Genomic DNA, 8650 nt, shown 5'->3' on the forward strand with positions numbered 1-8650 from the left:
TGAATTGGTGGGCACTAGCTGCTATGATTCTCTCCCTCACTCAGGAGCACTGATTTTCCCCCAGCCCACAATTGGGGGCATGTGACTGCTTCTAATTAACTTGTATAGGGGTCTGATCAATTTCCTGGCATGCGCCGTTCCCACACAGACGGCGTACACCATAGTGAATGCGAATGGCTCCCGTTTGCATTCTCTATGGGGATGTATGTGTCGTATTCCATCTCTGTATGTGTCGTTAATCGACACATACAGAGATGAAAAAAAATATGGCAGCCCCCATAGAGAAGAAAAAGTTAGAAAATAAAAAAAGTAAAACACAAACACACAAATAAATAATTTTTTTTTAAATAAAACACTAAAAGCAAATTGATCTAAAACATTTTTTTTTCGCGACACCCATCCTTTAAGATTTTCTGTTCCCATGAGCCTTTATTTTACATGTCGCTGTCAAAATACGGCGCGTAAAATGACGGCTCGTCAAAAGACGTGCAGGGCACTTCTTGGGACGTTTTTGGAGCCGTTTTTTCATAGACTATTGAAAACAGCTCCAAAAACGGCCATAGAAAATGCAGTAAAAAATGTGAGTTGCTCAAAAAACGTCTGAAAATCAGGAGCTGTTTTCCCTTGAAAACAGCTCCGTATTTTCAGATGTGTTTTGTTAATCGTGTGAACATACCCTGAAGTGGCTGTCAGGGCCTTATATGTGAGAAAATCCCCATAAATCACCCCATTTTGAAAACTGCACCCCTCAAAGTATTCAAAACAACATTTAGAAAGTTTCTTAACCCTTTAGGCGTTTCACAGGAATTAATGCAAAGTGAAGGTGAAATTTACAAATGTCATTTTTTTGGGCGAAATTCATTTGTAATCATTTTTTTTTTGTACCACAGAAGGCTTTATTTGAGAAATGCAACTCTATATTTATTGCCCAGATTCTAACGTTTCTATAAATATCCCACATGTGGCCCTAGTGTGGACTGAAGCACCGGCCTCAGAAGCAAAGGAGCACCTACTGAATTTTGGGGCCTTTTTTTTTATTGCAATATATTTTAGGCACCATGTCAGGTTTGAAGAGGTTTTGTGGAGACAAAGCAGTGGAAACTCCCCAAAAGTGACCCCATTTTGGAAACTACACCCCTCAATGAATTTATCTAGGGATATAGTTAGCATTTTGACCCTACAGGTTTTTTGCTGAGTTCATTGGAATTCGTCTGTGAAAATTAAAATCTATTTTTTTTCTGAAAAAACAGACATTTTTACAAGAAATAAAGGAGAAAAAGCACCCCAACAATTGTAAAAAAATTTCTCCCTATTACGGCAATACCCCATATGTGGTAATAAACTGCTGTTTTGACCCACGTCAGGGCTCAGGAGGGAAGGAGCGGCATTTGGATTTTGGAGCGCAGATTTTGCTGGAATGATTTTCAGGGCCCATGTCGCATTTGCAACGCCCTGGAGGGACCAAAACAGTGGAAACCCCCCAAAAGTGACCCCATTTTGGAAACTACACCCCTCAAGGAATTTAAGGGTATAGTTAGCATTTTGACCCCACCTGTATTTTTTTGCTGAATTAACTGGAATTAGTCTGTGAAATAAAGGAGAAAAAGCACCCGAACATTTAAGCAATTTCTCCTGATTAAGGCAATACCCCATATGTGGTAATAAACTGCTGTTTGGACCCACGGCAGGGCTCATAAGAGAAGAAACGCCATTTGGAGAACCGATTTTGCTGGAATGGGTTTCGGGGGCCAGGTCATGTTTGCAGAGCTCCTGAGGTACCAGTACCAGGGTTGTCACAATACCAGAATTTGGACTTCGATACCGATACTTCATGTAGTATTGCGATTCTCAATACCAAAACGATACTTTACCAACAATAATAAAAACAACGTCCTTCCATTTTCTGATGTGAAGCACGCGGTGTGATGAATTTTTAACCTCCATGTGCCGAAGATTAATAGTAATTAAGCCCATCATGTTCCTCAGTCATAATAGACAACATTGGCTTAATGTGTGAGGTACATGATGGGGTTAATTACTATTAATGTGAGTCACACTACACTTTCTTCCCCTTACATTAATAAGTGGTAGAAAGCAGTTTTTATGGTCTTTTTTTTTTTGTTTTGCAGCGTACACATCATAAATTATATAAATTTGCTGTGCAGGTTATTACGGTCGTGACGATATCGAATATGTGTATATTTTATGTATTGAAACTTTTATTTTAAAGTTTATTGTAAAAAATTTGTATTTTTTTTTTTTAATTTAATGTACTGGCATATATCTATATCTATACATTAGCCTGTGTACTGATAGGACATACCTAAGTATGCCCTAACAGGAAATATGGTCAGTCAGCCCTGGGGTCCTTCAATGGAGGGTTTGACCTCAGCATACAAGGGGAGAGCGGCGAAGATCAGAGGTTTCTTTCATCTCCGCCGTTTGAGCGGTGCTGCAGCTGTGTATTACAGCCATTGCCCCACTCCTGACAGCAAGTGTGCGCGCGCGGTCAGCATGAGGTGATGCGGCCAGCACTGAAGACAAAAGATGGGGGTGTTTTGCACCTGTTCATTAGTGCAGCGCCGGCCGCATCATGTCATGCAGACCGCACGTCATGTGTTACAATACTAAGCTGTGCGGCCGCACAGCTTAGTATCGAAATACATGAATTCACTGTATTGAACCGTTTCTGGGTGCACGGCATCGAAATAGTATCAATATTTTGATGCATAATGCAACCCTAGTGTATGTGACCCCATTTTGGAAGCTGCACCATTCAAATTATTTATCTAGGGGTGTGATCATTTTTATGACCCCATAGTTTTTTTTGCTGAATTTAGTGGAAATCTGGCATGAAAAATAAAATCTTATATTTTTCACATGCGTCGTTTATAGGACAGATTTTTCATACACAGAGCATGTAAGTGAAGTAAAGCACCTCAACATTTATTGGGCTATTTCTTCAGTTCAGAAATACCCCCAAAGTGGTCTAAATATGATGTCTGAATACATAGTGAACTGAAGGAGCACAAGGATTTTGAGGCTTTATTTTTACTTGGATGATCTTTGGCCACAAGCATAGGCCTAAAAGAATTGTGCAGATCATACACATTTGTTAGAGTATTAGGTATTTATCTAGGGGTATAATGAGAATTTTTAATTTTGTTATAGGGTTTTTTTTCAGTGTCAAATTTAAAAAATGGGTAAAAGACCAGAATGATAAAGGGAGGGGTCAGTGTTTTAAAAGTATAACATTTTTAATCCAGGGAGGTGTGGTAGATGCGGAAGCAGTCCTTCATGCAGAGTCCGGACTTGGATGGACAAGTGTCGCACTGATATATGGTATCCTTTCGGATATCCCTTGTGCAGACACGGCACCTTTTTTGTGCCCTACGTTTTTTTGCTTTGGCAGGTGCTTCACTTGGAAAGTGCTGCTCAGGAACAATTCTGGAAGCATTACTTGGAGCAGCAGAGGTTTCCCCCACGTCGTCTCCATGCAAAAGAATTTTAATAATTTTTTTGTGGTACTCCAAGTATATACACGGGTGGCCAGCTGTAAAAGAAAATAAATTATATAGTGCTATCTGAAAAGAGACACAAAACACGGCGCCACATAGTGTAGATTACCAGAGGTAAGAGGATGCAAAATCCCAAAGTCCAATTAGGTGCTCACCTAGAATCAAAGGACAACGAACGATGGAGAGAAAGGTTGCTGCTGCTGCCAGGACTCGGTGCCGGTGTTCCACGGAAGACCGCAAAAGTAATGCTGATATACAGAAAAAAATTGAGTCTCCAAGGCGCTGCTGCACGGGGAAGCAATAAGCAAGCGAAGTATCAAATATAAGTGATTTATTAGAAACAGGGCTACGCGTTTCAATGCCGCACCGGCATCTTCATCAGGCCATAAAAGAAATAAAACATCTGCACAGTTTAAATACACACTGACCAATTAAAAAAACCCGCCAATGTGACTGGGGTCAAAGTTCTCAGATGACGTCACGAATGAAAAGAAATGTAACAGTTCACACGAGGCAATAGATAGTAAAACAGCAGTCAGGACCATGGACAGCAGTAGTGTCAAACATACGCAACTGTATAGAAAGAAAGCACATAGCCGACAGGATAATAATGGTACATAGGGTAAAAAAATGCGAAATTGCAGAAGGGATAATCAATGATAAAATGCACATAATGTTGAAATAAAAATAATATCTGCCACATATAAAAGAAAAACGAAAAAAGATCCAAATCTACAGTAAAACTTATATAAATAAATAACTGTGCCGCAATAAGATTACTTGGAAGAGACAACATCCAAATGGATGTTTGAATGCTAACATCCAAATGGATGTTGAAAAGAGTATAAATAATTAAGAAGGACAGAATGATGTAAACAGAAAGATGTAGAAAAAATAATACCATGGAAAAGAAGTGAAATGAAAAGAAGAGACAGCGCATTTGCCGATAAAAAGACGGGCATAGAAAAACGTAATGGGCAAATGATATACATAGCGATACAATAAGATACCATTAGAAACTGATGTTATGATGAGATACTATACAATTATGAGATACAATTATGTGGTGATGTACAATTACGGAATCCAATGATATAGATGCAGTACAAAAATAAATCAACGGATAATAGACATAAAAAAACGGGGTAAAAGGGAACAGGTTGCATAAACACCAATATATAGATAGATCATCAGGGGGCTGGGTAAGGAAAAAATAAAGCCTAAATGTGAGGGAGTAATTGGAAAAATAGGGTATCACGAAAATGAAGAGCAGGAAGGGAATAACACTAATAATCATCTTTATTTAATTGCGAAAAAATGCCGCTACATAGAAATGACCTAAAATTATGAGGCAAACGAATTTAAAGGAGTACATGAAACTAGGAAGTGCAAAACACTCACAAATGTGAGGAAAACACGGACCCAAACGAACGGGCAGAGAAATTAATGATGAATGGATGGACAAAATGTTAATAAATGAACTGTTAATAAATGATAATTAATCTAGGGAAGATTCAGTTAGATCATTTAGACCATATGGTTGTAGAGTCCTGAGTTTAAAGATCCAATAGTTTTCGCGCTGCTTAAGTTTATTAAATCTATTTGCAGTGTTTGATGAGATTAGTTCGATGGGTGTGACCGTTATTTCATTAAACTGATTGTTATGAGTGGAGGCGAAATGACGTGAAACACTATGTTTCATAAAACCAGAGGTGACATTGAACCTGTGACTATTTATTCTGGTTCGTAGGCACTGAGTAGTGCGGCCTATATATTGCAAACGACAAGGGCATTCAAGCATATAAACAATATATGAACTCCCACAATTGAGGAAATTATTAATTTTAAAAGATTCATTAGTCACTGTTGATGTATATTTAGTGGCTCTATGAGTGATCACAGTACAGCACATACAGCGTTGATGGCCACATTTAAAAGAGCCTAATAATTTAGGGAGCAATGTGGAGCTAATAGTCGGTGGATTGCTCAGTCTACTTGGGGCCAAAATATTTTTTAGAGATTTAGAACGTCTGAACGTGACTACGGGTTTGATGGGCAATTCATTCTTAAGATTGGGATCACTAGTTAAAATGTGCCAATGCCTCTCTAGGATTTCCCTAATTTTCTTATTACCACTATTGAATGTGGTGATAAAATTATTACTAAAATTTTGGGCAGTCTTATTAACTACTTTTTCCTCAATACAAGATGCTTGGGTTAGTAGGGCAGCTTTACGTCTCGCTCCTTTGATGAGGTTGGTAGGAAAATTCTTCTGTTTAAACCTTTTTTCTAGAACATTACATTCCCTATTAAAATCAATGTTGGTAGTACAATTTTTTCTAATCCTCCTAAACTGACCGAACGGGACATTCTTGATCCATGGCGGATAATGAGCACTATTAAAATTGAGGTAGCTATTGATGTCTACCGTTTTAAAATGAGTTTTCGTGTTAAATTTATTAGAGGCAATATCAAAAGAAATATTTAAGTCAAGAAAATCAATGGACGTGGCTGAAAAAGTATGTGTGAAAGAAAGCCCATATGTGTTCTGATTAAGGAATTTAATAAAGGATGTAGCTTCAGACTCATTACCCATCCAAATGAAGAGAAGATCGTCAATATAGCGTTTATACCATAAAATATTTTTTTGGAAGCGATGATCCTGGTGTATATAATGATCTTCAAAGTTACCCATATAGAGGTTGGCATAGGATGGTGCGAACCTGGAACCCATAGCACACCCCTTTATTTGGTTGTAAAAATTTTTATCGAAGCTAAACGAATTATGGTGGAGAATAAAATGAACGCATTTGGTAATAAAATCAATCTGAACAGAGGGCATGTTAGTTTTGGTGTTTAGAGCAGATTCAATGACTTCAAGGCCTTTGGAGTGAGGGATATTACTGTATAAAGCAGTGACATCTGCAGTCAGAAAATTAATGGGATGCATGAGATTAGTTACATTAATGGCAAGAAGCTCTCTAATAACTTGCGTTGAATCCTTGAGATATGAAGATAGGCCGGCCACTAGGGGTTGTAAATGCAGATCAACGAAATGGGAAAGGTTGCTGGTCAGGGACCCTATCCCAGAAATGATCGGGCGCCCAGGGGGATTAGTGATGGATTTATGTATCTTAGGAAGATGGTACATAAATGGCAGGCTAGGAAATGGCATATGGAGAAAGCCCTTTTCTTTTTTTGTAATGATGCCTTCCTGGAAGGCTGTTTCAATCAGGTTAGCATATTTTAATGAATGGTCGTGTAAGGGGTTCGCTGTTAATGGAACATAGAAATTGGTATCTCCCAAAATTCTGTAGGTCTCACCCAAATATTGGTCTCTGTTCATAACTACAATGCCTCCTCCTTTGTCAGCTGAACGAATCGCGATATTCTCATTTTTTGCCAATGCTTTAAGGGAATTTCTTTCCTGATATGTGAGATTATCAGATTTGTATGCAGGTTTGCCAAGAGTTCTGAACTCATTCCCTACAAGAGTGGAAAAAGTTTCTAAAAGGGAGCCCTGATGGTGCAGGGGATAAAAACAGGATTTAGGTTTGAGATTAGTGGTGATAACTGACGGAGCAGTATCGTATGTGGTAGATTCAGGCGTAGGGACAGATGTTACAGATGAGGGCACCATTTTGGAAAGCGAAAAGTGTCTGGTGAGAGTAAGTTTACGAATGAATCTGTTGAGGTCCATGAAGAGATCAAAATTATTGGGAGATGCGACTGGACAAAATGAAAGGCCTTTATTGAGCAAGCTAATCTCATGTGGATTCAACATGTGAGAGGACAGATTGAAAAGTTTCATTTTTAGTGGTTGGTCCGATGCTTCTTTAGAGTTGTCGAGAGGGGTAGTTTTATTGCGCTTGCGACCTCCTCTTCTTCCTCTGTATCTAATTTTCTTTTTATGGATATTTTCTGTACCAGTGGGAAAAAATGTGTGATAGTTTGGTTTTTCGGGCTTAGAAGGTAAGTCACAAGTAGGTCGTCGCTGTTGATAGTGGGTGTAACAGGTGGCATGGTTAATTGGGAGGGGAGTCCTAAAAAAGAAGTGGTGGTATCCAAAAAGGATATAGGAGCTAAGGTAGGGGGATCATAATTATCATGGGGTGCATCATTGGAGGGTGATGTTATACCAGCGCCTTCTATATTCGTAGGGAAAAAATTATCCAAAAGATTGGTGGAGGTATCATGGGTGGATAATTGTAACAGAGATGTGGATATATCATGTTCTGAGAGTACCATGGAGATATTTGTGGATGGTGAAATAATAATAGGAGTGGAAGGGTTTTCCAGGGTGGCTTGAAATTGTAATAACCGCGTTTCTAATTCAGAGGATCTAAACGCATTGACAGGAATATCCGAAAGATGGTTAATGGAAGGCATATAATCACTAACTTTGGAGCAGGTGGCAGCAGTGCTTTTAGAATTAACCTTTGCTTGAAGAAACACAGATTCAGTAGTGTGGGACATTACTGAAGAATTATCAGAGCGGGTAGGGTTAGTATGGAGCTCAACAGAATTCATATTTCTGTGGCTGTTTTTGAATGTCCTACTATGAGGTGAAAACCTGCGTGATTCAACCTCTGGAAAATCATTGCGGGGGTATCTGCGAGGTCTACCCTCAGTTAGGGGAAAAAAACTCTTTTTTCCAACTCTACCTTTGTTAGTAGTGGATCGATCAATAGCAGTATCAATCATAAGTGCAGAGCCTACAGTATTATCCTCAATAACATTAATTTGATGATGCTCACAGCGATCTCTCTTGAATTTGTTTGATTTACGGAGAATCAGATCTTTCTCGTAGGTACTGAGCCTATTATTAATGGATGATTCTATTTTTGAGAAATCAGGGTGGTCTGAGAAATTCAACAATTTATCCTTAAGCAAGGAGATCTCGGTTTTCAAAGAGTCACTGACAATAGTCCTCTTAGAGAGGAGCAATTTGAGGGCACCTGATTGACAATTGTCTAGCAGTGCCTGCCAATCCGAGCTGAATTCTATGTCGGAGGGATAAGGATTAGTTAACGTAATCATCAGTCCCCTGGGAGTGATGCTTTCGGCGATGTATGTTTAAACATACATCGCCGAAAGCATCACTCCCAGGGGACTGATGATTACGTTAACTA

The sequence above is a fragment of the Rhinoderma darwinii genome, chromosome 5 (assembly GCF_050947455.1).
Source record: "Rhinoderma darwinii isolate aRhiDar2 chromosome 5, aRhiDar2.hap1, whole genome shotgun sequence".
Lineage (NCBI taxonomy): Eukaryota > Metazoa > Chordata > Amphibia > Anura > Rhinodermatidae > Rhinoderma > Rhinoderma darwinii.